Genomic DNA, 13,444 nt, shown 5'->3' with positions numbered 1-13,444 from the left:
CAACAAATAGATGTGACAGGTACTGTGCTAGGTATTCAATAAATTTAGTTGAAAGAATAAGAATACAATATAGATATTTGAGGGAGGGATTGGATAGTTTAACAGGACAGGGTCTGAGAAGGATAAGCTTATGCCAGGCTGAAGCAAAGATGCAGCGGTGGGAATGTATAACATGTACTGGAGCCTAGGAATTCATATAAGAACAGCACATCAATCTCAACTTTTTTTCCCCAAACTCAGATTATTGATAATGACTGCCTGAAATGTTGTGTTGAGCAGGATTCTGAGGAAAGAGTGCTAGGATTAATCAGTAATATCTGTCATGTACTCCAGATGGAAGATGGCCATTGTATTAGATTGACTTATTGTTTGAAATCATTTACTTTCTCCTTCTCTGCCCATTGCCGCATGACTTGCAGTATCTCCTGTGGAAGGAGTATATGTCTCATTTCATTGATTTTGGACTCGATCATTTTTCGTGTTTTGGCCAATGGGTTGTGAACAGATGTGACTCATGTCATGTTTGAGCACGTGAATTTACACTTTCTTGTTTCTCTCTGCCACTAAAATGGGCATATTCCACATGAGGGTTGCTCCTTTTGCCTGTGTCCCCGAATGAGAAGTGCTGCCCATGGTCTGCATATATGTAAGTCAGAGATCAGTCTTTGTTGCTGCAAGCCACTGAGATTTTGGGATTGGTTGTTCTGGCAGCAAAGCTGACTAATAGCCATACCTGGGTAATGGTATAAAGTTTGAAAGGTAAATGGTATCAAGTGCGAAAGGTAAGTTTAAGCCAGGGTGTGAAGAATCTTGAATGCCAGGTGAGGCAGGGCCTGCTATGTGTTTATCAGAATCTCTTTCCTTCTTTTTCTTGGACACACAGCTGGACCACATTTTTCGGTTTCCCTCTAAGTGATGCAGTTCCATGCCTGGCCTGTGAAACCTCCCAAGGGAGATCCTTCATGTTCTTTCCTTTTTGGCTTGATGCATAGGACCTTAAGTACAGTGGACTTGAAGGCTAAATGTTAAAGATCGTGGGGCCACAGGTAGGAAGGAACCTAACTCCCTGAATCACTACTTGGCAGAGAACTACCTGCTAATCAGGAACATGTGTTTTGGACTTCACTTGACCAAAAAGTCAATTTCTAGTCAACATTCTAGATTTGATAGAGTTGTCCTGGAGAAAAGATACCTCTGGAAAGACCTTCAAATGTTGGTGGAGCCTCAGGCCCCAAAGTGACTGGTGATAGAAGTGGTCTTTTCCCCTCAATAGAGCGTTATTCCTATAGTTTTTATTATTTTTATATTCTACTGAAAAGTTTGAAATTTTTCACATTATTACAAAATAAACAAAGCTGTGTTATAGTCATAAATTTAGTCGTTGATTTTATGCACTTGACAGTTCTATCACCTTTCTAGCAGTTTCAAAATACTTCTCCCTGGGAAATTGTGTGGGTGGGCACGTCCCCTAAGCTTTGCAGGCCTCCCCAGTGCCATGAGAATAGAGAGGGTAACCCTGGAGCCTGGGAAAGCAGTAAGGAGGCAGCTCAGTCATCTTGCTGAGAGCTGCTTCTCATCTGCTAGAGAGAATGGAACCAAGTGGGTAGGCTCAAGAGTTATTTAGGAGGTGGCATGGGCAGGTTGTGGGAGTGAAGGAGAGGGAGGCAAGTCATTTTGATGCCTATGGACGTGTGACTCTAAAAAAGTTAAACTTTTAGCTTAAAAGAATTGTCACTTAAATCAATGAGTGCAACAGACTCCCTAGTCCTATCCCTAACCCAGGGAGATGGAAGAGTCATGGCTGATCCCAGATTCCTGGCTTGGTGGATGGGAGTTCCTCCTTGAGATGGGGACCTTAGTGGAAGGAGCAGGTGTGGGGCTGAGGCTGGGTGGAGGAAGTTGTTCTGCTTCTGGACATACGTGGTCCGAAATACTTCCCAGTCTCCAGAAAGCCATTCCTTGTACTGTGGAGCTAGGCCTTCCTGGCCATCTTTCTGTTGCTCCAGACTTGCTCTTAAAGGAGAAGATTCAGAAATTCAGGCATTGGGAGAAACAGAGGAGCCAATCATAGATAAAATAGTGTGTGTGTGTGTGTGTGGGGGGGGGGGGGGGTGTGTGGGTGTGTGGGTATGTGTGTGTGTTTGTGTATAAATACCATTAGCAGCAGGTTGGGATTACAAAGACAATAGATGTTCCTCTGCACTCACTGTACATAACATTTGCACGTTAATTAGTGCACATAAAAATGCATTGAAGAAGGCCCCCCCAAGTCTCAGCCCCTCTCCCAATTGAGGAATCATCCTTCTCTTTTCTGGTTGCACCGCCAAACCCCTAATTCCTGTTGTGTAAATTTGGGCTCTTCATACTTGAAAAAACTGGTTGGCTTCCCTCCTGCCATTTCAGGGTAACTTCCCTTTGTGCCTGGGTCAGAGTTATGGGGGAGGGAGCAGCTGTTGAGGGGCCAGGATGGGGGCAGAGACTGGCTTCGTCTGGTCTCAGGGGGTGTCCTTGTCTGTATCTATCTGGGTCCCTCTTTCTGTCTCTTTCCACTCACAGATTGTGTGGCATTTTGGAGGGTGGAGTGCCTGGGCACCCAGCCCACTACATCCCGCCCCAATCTGGCCCTGGGCACGAGCCACATGGTGCTGGCCATCAGCCTGGCCTCTTGCCCATCCATTATAGCCTCAGCTGCCAGACTGGCACAGGTATCAAAAGGAACTTCTACTAGGCCCTGACCTCCCCCAATTCTGTTCCTGCGGCCAAACTGAAGGAGAGTCAGATGCAGAGAGCACACTCTTGGGTGGGGAACCAATCCCAACACCCACCCCCCATGGTGGAAGAGGGTGTCTGGGCCTTGGGGAGGACTGCTGAGGCGCTAGGCTGCAGTCCATGGAAGACCACCTTAGTGTGTATATGGGCTGGGGGTAGTGTTGGGAGGAGACACCATCAGTTGCTATGGTGTGAAGGAAGACTCCCTACTAGGTCCTAGGAGATGTCTCCCTTCTTCTCTCTGTGTCTATGCAAATCATGTGAACTTGTGCCTGTTTCCTACTTGTGGGCTTATCCCCTGGTGGGACCATGCACAGAGCTCTGATGCTGTGGGGCGGGGCCTTTAGCTCTGCCCAGGCAGCGCAGAGGTGAACCTGCAGTGAATATTGCATGTCAGGATATATGACTCTGTCCCATGCGGGAATGACATCTGTGAGAGTGCTGTTAGGGTACAGGAGAAGTACCCGTATGGCTGAGGCATGGGGCCTTTTAGTCCCCTGGTATGGACCAACTGTATCTGCTCTATGGGGCACATGAGTACCATATACACGGACCCTCGTTGTAGAAGACATGCACCCTCATTCCTGAAAGCAGCGGCCTGGTCCGGCTGTAGACTGTATCTGGGTGTGGGCAGTGAGGGATGGTCTTGGTGGGTGGTATGTCCCTGGAGAGTGCTGGTCATGCCTTGCCTTTACACCTGTGTGAATTGTATGTTCAAATATGTGAATCCCCTAGAGAGATGTTGGGTGGTGAGGGGGTGGGAAGCCTGAAAAAGATGGGAGAATTTATGAGCTGCTTTTGTCGGGAGACAGTCGTAATGAAGAAAATTCAATTTTCTGCAGCTCGAAGAGTCAATATGTTAAATCTTGGAGAAGCTGTGGAATGACAGCGGAATGGCAAAGTCAATGGGACGTGTGTGGGGGGAAGTCGTCTATCTGTGTCTGCGGTGAGGCTGCCTCCTCTCTGTACCCTTGAACTACAGCTGGGACAGGATGGAACCAGATACCTGAGTTCCTGAAACTGCCCCTCTCTCCCTTCCTCCTCCAACTCAGTGGCCATCGTCTCTTGCCTCCTGCTTATAGGGAGAAAAGCTGCTCTTTCCCAGGCCCAATCCGATCCTAGCACTTCCCCAGGAAGTCCTTCCTGTAGTCTAACCAGCACTCCCTCTTGCTGCAGTTACTAATTTCGGAGTGACTGTTTGTAGCCCAAAGTGATTAGTAGGAAAGTTCTCTTTTCTTTCTAACTTTTCATCCCCACTCTCCCCTCAGCTACTCCATGACTGGCCTCCTGTTTCCCAGCAAGTTTCAATTTTTCCTAACCAGTCTTTACCCCCTCCTTTCCAGCCTTCTGTTCTAGGAGGCAGGAGTGTGGAGGGGTGGGTGTTGGGGAGAGGAGAGGGAAGCTGGGGATTCCTCTGTGAGCCACAGTGTCACCAGGAGCTATGATTAGCTGAGCTGCTGGCTGTGTAATTAGTGTGTGCCCGCGTCCCAGGGGTCTGGTGTGTTAACAGCGGGTCCCTGTGGTAAGTAACGAGATCATGCCCATGGCTGGTTGCACACACTAATTAATTAGTGCTCCTCTGGTGTTGAGGAATGAGGAGGATCTGGGGGAGGTGATGGTGGGGGTGTCTCAAAGCCCAAGAGCCCAGCTCTTCAGAGCCCAGAGGTCACCTAAGGTTCTGCCGGAATGGGGGCATCAGGCTAGTGTGCAGAGTTAGGGGTCAGAGACTTGGGTGCCCTAGCTGAAGAGAGGGAGTGTGGGGTACTGGGCTCTTGGTGGTGGGTGTCCTGGGCTGGGCTGGTGGAGGTGGATGGAGGGGAGGACAGCCCCCTCAGCTTAGGGAGCTCTCCAGGCTCAGGGCCTGTCTTAGAGCATCCTTTCTCCAGGTGGCCCAGAGAGGGAGTGGAACAGGGAGGAGGCATTCCAGACCCTTCCAGCCTCTACCCTCCCTCACCTCACTAAGCCCAGCTTCTCAATCAGCCATTTCACAGTTATTACACACTCGCTGTGTGCACAGAGCTCCAAAAGCCTCTCTCACCGTTCTCACTGTCATAACCACTGCCTCCCCCCTTGCCGCCCTTGCAGATAGAGACCCGAACTCCTCAGCTCCTGGGTCTATCTTAAGAGCCCAGAAGCCTCTTCTGAAGCCTGGGATGTGGAACCTAGATATCTGGGAGAAATATCATGGAAAACCTGAAGAAACGGGGAGGGGAGAAGGTTGGGAGAGAGCCTCACAATTTCGCAGAGCACTGTGGTCACTTACAGCAGCAAGAAGGATTAAGGTGAGAGGAGAGGAAGAACTTCCAGTGAGCAGGCAGCTCTACTCGTTTCCTGAGGCAGAAATCCTCCGCCATTACAGGAAGGGATCAGAAGGGAAAGGGACCCATAGAAGGAGATCCTCTCCCCTTGAGCGGTGGGATTCAGCAAGGCGGGGCGGGAGTGGGGAAGGGGAGACAGAATAGAGAAAACGGGCAGAAAAGAAGACGAGACTGCGGCAGGGAATCTTTGGCTTCCGTGTGGAGGCGCGAGTCCCATTCCTGCACACGGTAATTGCTAAATTACCCGCCATCTGCTCGGCTCTCAGACATAAATTATCTGCGAGGGGAAAAGACGCAGAGGCTGCGCACTTTCCTTTCTCTCCCCCAAACCCAGCTAGGAGCAGAGGGGGTGCCCTTCCCTCCTGCCCGAGTGGAGGCGAGGGTGGTGAGACCACCTGATGGGGGAACAGTCACCCTTTGCCTCTGCCCTCTCCCGAGAGGGAGTGCCTTTGGGGTGACCGAGGTCCCAGCGCTGCCAAGAGTCCTGTCGGACCTGGGGCGGGGCGAGCTGTGGGCTGGCCTGGCCGGGCCTCGCGAGGCCACTTAGGAGGGGGCGGGGCGCGCCTTAGTGGGCGGGGCTTCTCTCAGGTGTGACCGAGTTGCCTCGGCAGGTTTTTCCCTGGTCACCCTCTACCTCCCCCACCTCCCACCCACCGCTTTGCTTGTGGGGAGAAGTCTCTTCAGCTCTCGTTTACGCTTGTCCTGTCTGCCAGAAGGAAGAGAGGGAGGAGGGTAGGCAGAGGGCTTGAGGAGAGAGGAAAGGGGGGCAAACCTTCCTTTCATTCTGCTCTGAACCTCGCCCTTCCCCTCTAGAGTTTGAAGAGTGGCAGAGATGTGAAAGCAGATGTAGGGGCAATGACTTGAAATGGGGCAAAATGGTAGAATGCAGCAGGTTGGAGAGATGGAGGTAATGGGAAAGCAGAGCCCGCTGGGAGATGGGTAAGAGAAGCAGGTGGTCAGGCTGGGGAGGTGAGCCAGGAGGGGAAGGGAGCAGAGTGGGAGGTGGGCAGAATGAGGGGGTCAGAGAGATGGGGGTGGGACGGGGTGGGGAGGTGGAGAGATGGAACAGGTGGAGGAGGATGGAGTGGTAGAGAGATGGGGTGGGGTGGGGAGGTGGAAGAACGAGGATGGGGTGATGCCAGATAGAAACTCAGAGATGGTCAGGGTGGTGAGTCTTCTAGAAGGAGAGCCGGAGGAGGATCAGGGTGGGGATGACAGACAGGAGTTCAGGAAGCAGGTCAGGCTCTGGAAGGAATGTAGGGAGCAAAGGCTGTGGCAGAGAAAGCAAGGGCGTTTGTGGGTCCTTGGAGGGTCCCAGGAAGGTGAGGGTAAGACCCCCAGAGCCACTTGCCACTCTGAGGCAGAGGCGCGACTCTGGAGGGGAGTTGAGGAGGCCACTTAAGAAGCTGGGGTGGGTGTGCCATGGGGGTGGGGGTGTGTTGGGCGGCTTCCCAGCTCCGAGAGCAGAAGCTAGTGGGGTTTCTTCCGAGCGATTGTTTAGTATTCATGGGGCGACGCAATCTCTCCCACATCTGCTTAGCACAGCAAGTCCTGTCATATAACTGTCTCCCGCACTGTCTGTCCATAAAGAATGTCTCGGAATTGGTGTAATTCAGAGAAATTAATGACGACTTTCCGCGGGACTGCTCCCTGGGGGATGATTAACACTTCATCGTCCATCTGATGCGCGGGGCCCATCGCTCCATTGCGAACATTTGGGCCGTGGCCAGCCGCATTAAAGGTTATTACGGAAAACGCGACCTGCAAACGGGCGAGAGGCATGATGGACCAGGAGGGGCGGGGGCGGGGAGTCGGATGGAGCCGGCCAAGTCCGAGATCAGGTTTTCCGAGGTGCACGCACCTGGGGGTCTGAGGCTGAGGGAGACTGGGTTTCTGTTTCAAGGACTGCAGGACTGGGAGGGTGTTGGGGAGACGCTCACCACGGGGGACTGGGGAAGGGGAGGAGGTGCTTTCCACGGTGGACACGTTGCTGATGGAGGCTTTCCCTGTCTTTTAATCCCCACAGAATTATTGGGTAAATTTTATTTAACCCCATCTTACAGGTGATGAAACTGAGGCTCAGAGAGGTTATGTAAGGTGTCCTAAGTAACACAGTTTATTAAGAGGCAAAAGCAGGATTTGAACTCGGGTCCTTGATTCCTGGGCTCTTGCTCTTTTCACCACACCATTGGGCAGAAGTTCTTACTGTTTTATGTGTCCGCCTCAGCTTCAGGCACGTAGGGGTGTGTGTGTGTGTGTGTGTGTGTGTGTGACAGATAGGTGCTCCAAAATGTTTGTTGTATCAATGAATGAATGAGCTTTGCAGGTTCCACTTCCCTGGTGTGGGCGAGAGTCCCAGAGACTCTGGAGGCAGGAAAGGGAACACAGCAAAGGAGTTTCAGTTTGGGTCAGGAAACTGGAAATAGGTTTCCTGTGGATTTCCATGCTTCCTCCCCACCCCACCCCACCCGGGGCATTCTAGACCTCTAGAATCTAGAGGGCTGGGCTCTTCATCCTTAGTCAGAAGAAAGGAGTAGAGACACATGTATGTATGTATACATGTGTGTTCGATGAATGTAGGGGTGTGTGTAAGTTTGTGTGTATATGCTTGTCTATAAATGTATGAGATTATGAGTATGTGTCTTTGTGTTGCATACGTGTGAGAATGTTTGTGATGTTTGGTTGTGGATGTGTGTGTATTTTGAAGGTATGTGTCTATGGGTGTGTATGAGGGTGTGCCTCGGTGTGTGTGTATCTGCGTGTGTGCAGGTGAGTGTGTGTATGATGTGTGTGGTGCCCCGGGGGGAGCCTCACAGCTGAAGATGTCTTTCATTTGCCCAGATCTCTAGCATGTTCCAGGATGTGGTGTGTGGTGGGGCTGAGGTGAGAGGCCAGGAGAGGAAGGCTGTTTCTGCTTGGGGCGTGGGGGATTGGGTAGCCTGATCATTGGGTGCCTCTGCCCCGCCAGGCATGCGTCAGGGTCCCGGTTCTGAGGCTGGGTGAAGACTGGGCCCTGAGGTCTTCACTCAGGGCTTGTATTGGATGTGCTCAGAGGCCCTGCTCTGACCAGTGGAGCCCAGACAGTGGAGGAGTGAGGCCTACTCTTCACCTCTTCCCCCACCAGATTTTAGGAATGTCTTCTAAGCAGGCTGCAATTCCTAGCTCTAGGCTCCACCCATTCCGCCTTAGGGTGGTAGAGTCCCTGAAAGTCTTTGTGTGAAGCCTTCTGACTCTGGGGGGACCATAACCACGGTGAAAACTCCTCTCTCTAGTCAGCACTACCCAGACAGGTCCAAAATAAATGTCCTTGTCTCTTGGAGACATATAAGCTGAGGCTTTCAGACCCCTTGTGCTGGGAAGTTCTTCCTGAGTCTAACCTCAAATCCTCTTGCTGCACCCTGTGCCCAGTAAGCCCAGGCCGAGTTTGTGAACTTGGAACCTAGCACCTCCTGCCCTTTGGCATGGAAACAGTTTCCTCTGAATAGGGGAGTGGGTCTGGGGTTTAGGGACACTGAGAGAATGGGGGGCTAAAGCCTGGCAGATCACAGATGGGTCGGACCATTCTTGGGGAGGAGGGCAATGATCAACAGGACAATTTCAGAGACGGGAGTTCAGAGACTGTGGGTTCCAACTCTCTTACTGCACAGAGCCTCAAAGGTGGGAATACTCACTCAGTGTCCCCTGCTCCATGGTGGCCACCTCTGGAAAACCCAGGCCCCTGACTCCTGGTCTAGGAATCCTTCTTGTGTCCCATTTGGAGAACCCTAGACTCTGCTTCTATTCTCTTGGTTTTAAGGGGGTGGGGAGAGAGGGAGGAATACTTCAGCTAATTGAGGGACTGTCTCCCTTCTTCTCGCTGAAGCCTCCAGCGACTCCTTCCCAGCCTTCCCAGCTGGTCTTTGAGGCCTCTTACCCACCACCTGTTCCTTCAATTTTCCATCCCCCTTGCAGGAGCCCGCCATCTGCTGTCTTAGATGTACCTGGGCAGCCGTCCCAGCATTTGGTCCTCCCCTGCCCTCTCCTAGCCTCAGGGTCTATCCCCAGTCTGAACCATTTCCTCTCCTCCTCTTTCTGCAGACTAGCCTCTCGACCCTTTGCAATATCACCCCATACTCTCCTCTGGGAAATCTTCCTTGATTAATCCTCCTGTTTCTGGATCCCAAACGTTCTCTTTCTAAACCACTGCCAGGGGAGCTGCAAGTCTCTCCTCATTCTTTTGTCTCCTCTTTCCAGCTGTGTACCTTGTCCCTGTTTCCCACTCCCACCTCTGAATGGAAGGTGCTTCTGCGGGCAGGGCTGTTTTCTCCTCCCTCCCAGGACTCCTCTCCACACCCCAGGAAGGTCAGGACTGCTGTGGAGAATTGACTGAACCCTGCCCTGTTTTCTGTGTTCTGAGAATGTCAGAGATAACGGCATCCAACTGGGTCTCCTCCCAAGGAGGGAGGTGGCAGTGCAGAATAAACACCTTCCCGGTGTTTATTCTGGGTTAGACCTCACCCCCAGCTCCCGTTCCTCTTCCTGTTCTTGGTTGCCTCTGGCTCAGTTAACAGGCCCCTCTAGACTACTGCCCTAGTAACCCTGGGATTCTGGGCCTGGTGTGGGGAGTGACGGGCAGCTCCACTATGATGCCACAGGGTTGGCATCCTGCCTGGGCTGGAGGGGGTGGGATGAGTGGAGGTCTGGGTGGAGGAGAGGGTCCTGGCGCTGGTGAGGCATCTGCTCTCGCTCTGGACCAATCGGTGTGTTGGCCGCCACCTTGTGGCAGGCACCGAGAACTGCAGGGATGGGGGCCTAGTGCTAAGAGTGGGACCTCCTGGCAAGAGAGCTGGGAAGGCCGGTAGGGGTGTGCGCTGTGAGGGTAGCAGGCCTCAGAATTCCTAATTGACATTGATGGTTTCTTCAGGGAGCTTTTGAATTCTTAGCTGACAGGGGAGTAGAAACCTGGGAGGAAAGCCAAGTGGCAAGGACACTTCTACATGGAGAGAGATAATTGAAACTCTGTCCTCAAGTCTCAAACCTACTATTCAAATTCTCCCTCTCCAAAAGAGTCCTAAAAGGGAAACAGCCTGAAACGAAAGCAGGAGGAGTTGAGGTTTGACCTGCAGAAGAACTTCCTAATAAATCCCAAAGTGTATTTGGATGTCACTGCTTCTGATAGTTGCACAGCTTTTTCAAAGCCACCCCTCCCCCCATACCCAGTAAATTGCCCACCTTCTCCAGCTTCCCTGATCTCATCGTGCTCAGCTCATTGGGCCTATTCAGAAAAGCCCAAGTTCCTTAGCCTCCCCTACCCCAGCCTGTGCTGTGGCTATGACCAAGATGCTAACCTGGGAAGTCCCTTCTGTGGCCTGACTCCAGTCCTTCCTATAGCACTGGAAATGGAGAGAACCACCATACAGCTAGCAGATCTGCAGAGGGGAAGGTGGCCATTGAAAGGAACCTGTGAGGAAGGTTCTGAGGGAGGGCAGTGCTGCCTCAGTTTCTCCTTCATTTTCTGCTCCCCTGCCCTACTGGATCCTTGGAAGTGAAAGGGGATGGGACAGAGTGGTCCGCTTCATGGGAGAACTCTCTCTGCTTGGGCTTCAGGATTCACAGGTGCTGGGGGAAGGCGAGCCCCTGAGTTGCAATCATGGCCCTTGTTATTCTCTTCTGTAGAGCAGGTATTGTGGGGAGGGAAGATGGGGGCAGGGTTTTGTCTTCATCAGCCTGAGTCTTTCTGGTTCCACCTAGGGTCCCTGTGAAGCCTTCTTCTTTCCCTGCACCCACATCCCGGTTCCTCAGAAGCCCTCACAATGATCCCTCCTCCTCCACCGCCCCAGTCCAGCCCCCTTCCTTGGCAGGCTGAGAGTCAATGAGTCCTCGCCACCATCTTTCCGGGTCGGGGCCATGCCCTGGCACCCTCCCTCTGAGGTGCCATTCCTCCCCTGCCTCATTTGCTGCCGCTGACCTTACTGAGTTAAATTAAAAAGCAATGTTCTGTGTGCGGCTCCAGCCCTGTGGAGCTTGACTCAGGGAAGACGAACACAATTACCGGCCCCTCCATCTCCCTCTCGTCTGGCTGCCTTATAATTTTTCCCCCCGCTGCCTGGTATGCAACATTTATGTTTTTAATAACACCAGAATGGTTTTGACCTTGGGAATTCATAGCAGAATGGGCACCGTGAGAGGCCCCAACGTGATTGGCATTTGTCTCAGTACTTTGCAGGGAGGAGGCTCTGGCTGGTGCCTCCTCAGTACTGGGGAGGGTGTGGGTACTGCACCCGAGGGGGACATCTCAAAAGCCAGAGTGGACAAAGGGGCACATGGGGAGGGGGAAAGACAGGGGGAGGGTTTTGTCTTTTCAGATCTCTCCTGGAGGATGATAGTTGGAATAAGGTGTTTGAGAGGCTGGGATATTTTTCTCCTCTTGTTTTATAGGGAAGGAGTGCTGGATGGGGCAGTGGTGTGGAGTACACATGTGGGGGGCTATGCGGAAGGCGTGGGGTGTGGCACCCCTGTATGCAGGTACTCACACATGAGTTTGGAGTTTGCATGCGTCCCCCTCTGCCCCAGGCTCCACCCCTCCTCACTCACTCTCACCTTTGTCAGCTCTTTAGCCCCAAGGAGAGTAGAAGGAGTGAGGACCGGACAGAAGACTGGGGTCATACTCTAAGTAGAACTTCCCCACTGAGTGTAAAGGGAATAGATCAGAGCCCTCACCTGGCTTGCAACTAAGTTTTCTTCCTTGTCCCTCCCACCTTTCCTTCTCTCTCTTTTCTGTGCTCACCTCCCCAGGTGACTCAGCTTTCGAGGTTAAAGGAGGGCTAGTGGCAAGAAGGGTCTGGAGGAGGAGGCCGGTCAGCAGAGGATGGGAGAGGCAAGGAGCAGTGAAGGGCCTGGGAGAGAGGATTTCTGGCAAGAGAGAGTGGCCTCTCTCCTCCATCTGAACAGGGCACTGGTAGGAGGGACCAAGGTTACAACCGGGAAAGTGCATCTCTGTCTCAGCTTTGAGGAGTCTCTGCAAATACGGTGAAAATCGCAAATTATAAATGAAGAGAAATTCCTCTTGTAGTTCAGGAAGTAGGAAGAGAGGGGCAGAGGGGTGTGTGCGCCTAAGGATGAGGGGGTGCAACGCTGTGGTTAACAGTCCCATGTGCACCAGTTATATATGTAAACATGGGGAAGAGTGTAGCTTTGACATTTTTTTTTTTTTTTTTGGCTGCGTCTGTGTGGCTTGCGGGATCTTAGTTCCCCAGCCAGGGATTGAACCCAGGCCCACGGCAATGAAAGTGTTGAGTCCCAACCACTGGATCGCCAGGGAATTTCTGACATTGATTTTTTTTTTAAACCAAAGGTTGTAAGCTGGTTTTCCACTGGGGCCTGTAAAGTATGCTTTTCTTTCAGGAAAGGCAACCAGCATAATGGGAAGACCCCTGTATTGAGAATTGGGTTCTAGGTCTGGTTTCAGTTATCAGCTGGGACCCTATGAAACGTCCCTTCTTTGAGCTTCGGTGTCATTTGCTGTACAACCGTGATGGAAAAGCCACAGGGCCCTTCTGTGCCAGCAGACCCAGTGCTGGGGGGCCAGAAAATGGAAGGGGGCTGGGGTGGTTGGTAGGTGATGGCCTTTCAGGGGCCTGAGAACCAGAGGAGAGATGCTGGTGGAGAGGGATGCAAGAGGGATTTCCTGAATTCGGAAATTCATGGGTTGCTGGAGCAAGACTCCCCCAGCCTGGGCAGTCCAGCCCCATCTCAGCACACAGGGCCAAGGTCTGGCTCTGCAGGAAGCGCCATTCTCTGCCGCCCTCCTGTGGCCGCCGAGCCCTTTGCAGGTCGCCGCTGAGAAGGTTCCACCTAAGTCCGCAGAGCTACGTCCCTCGCCCCCTGGTGGAAATTTAGTATATTACAAGAAGCGATCTTCGGTTGTTCAACAGCATTTTCCGCCTCAACCAGCTTCCTAGTTTCTGGAGACCTTCCTAGTTTCTGGAGGCCTTCATGACTTCCTTAAAGCTGGGAAGGTCTTCCTGACATGTTAAGTTTTTCTTTGAGGGATGTGCGGTGGAGACAAGGGGCTGAGACCAAGATATTGACCAGAGAGGGCAATTTCTCTTCCTTCTTGGGTTCCATCTACAACCCCAGTTTCCTAGGATCGTCGGTAGTTCTCAAAGATATCAGGGTGTAGTGACATTCCTGGAGAAAATGGGTCTGGAGCGGACCAGGCATTATGCGTCTGGGCTTCCTCGAATTTGCACCTGAGCTCAGTCGTCAGCAGGCAGATGGATTGGCAGGAACCAGGAGGCAGGAGACAGGGATGATGGAGGGAGATGGCATATTTGACAGATGCTGACAGGGCTCGTTATTTGCTAGCTCTGGAATCC

This window comes from Neophocaena asiaeorientalis, unplaced genomic scaffold (genome assembly GCF_003031525.2).
Source record: "Neophocaena asiaeorientalis asiaeorientalis breed wild unplaced genomic scaffold, Neophocaena_asiaeorientalis_V1.1 scaffold134, whole genome shotgun sequence".
In the NCBI taxonomy this organism is placed as follows: domain Eukaryota; kingdom Metazoa; phylum Chordata; class Mammalia; order Artiodactyla; family Phocoenidae; genus Neophocaena; species Neophocaena asiaeorientalis.
Note: the sequence above shows the minus strand (reverse complement) of the source record.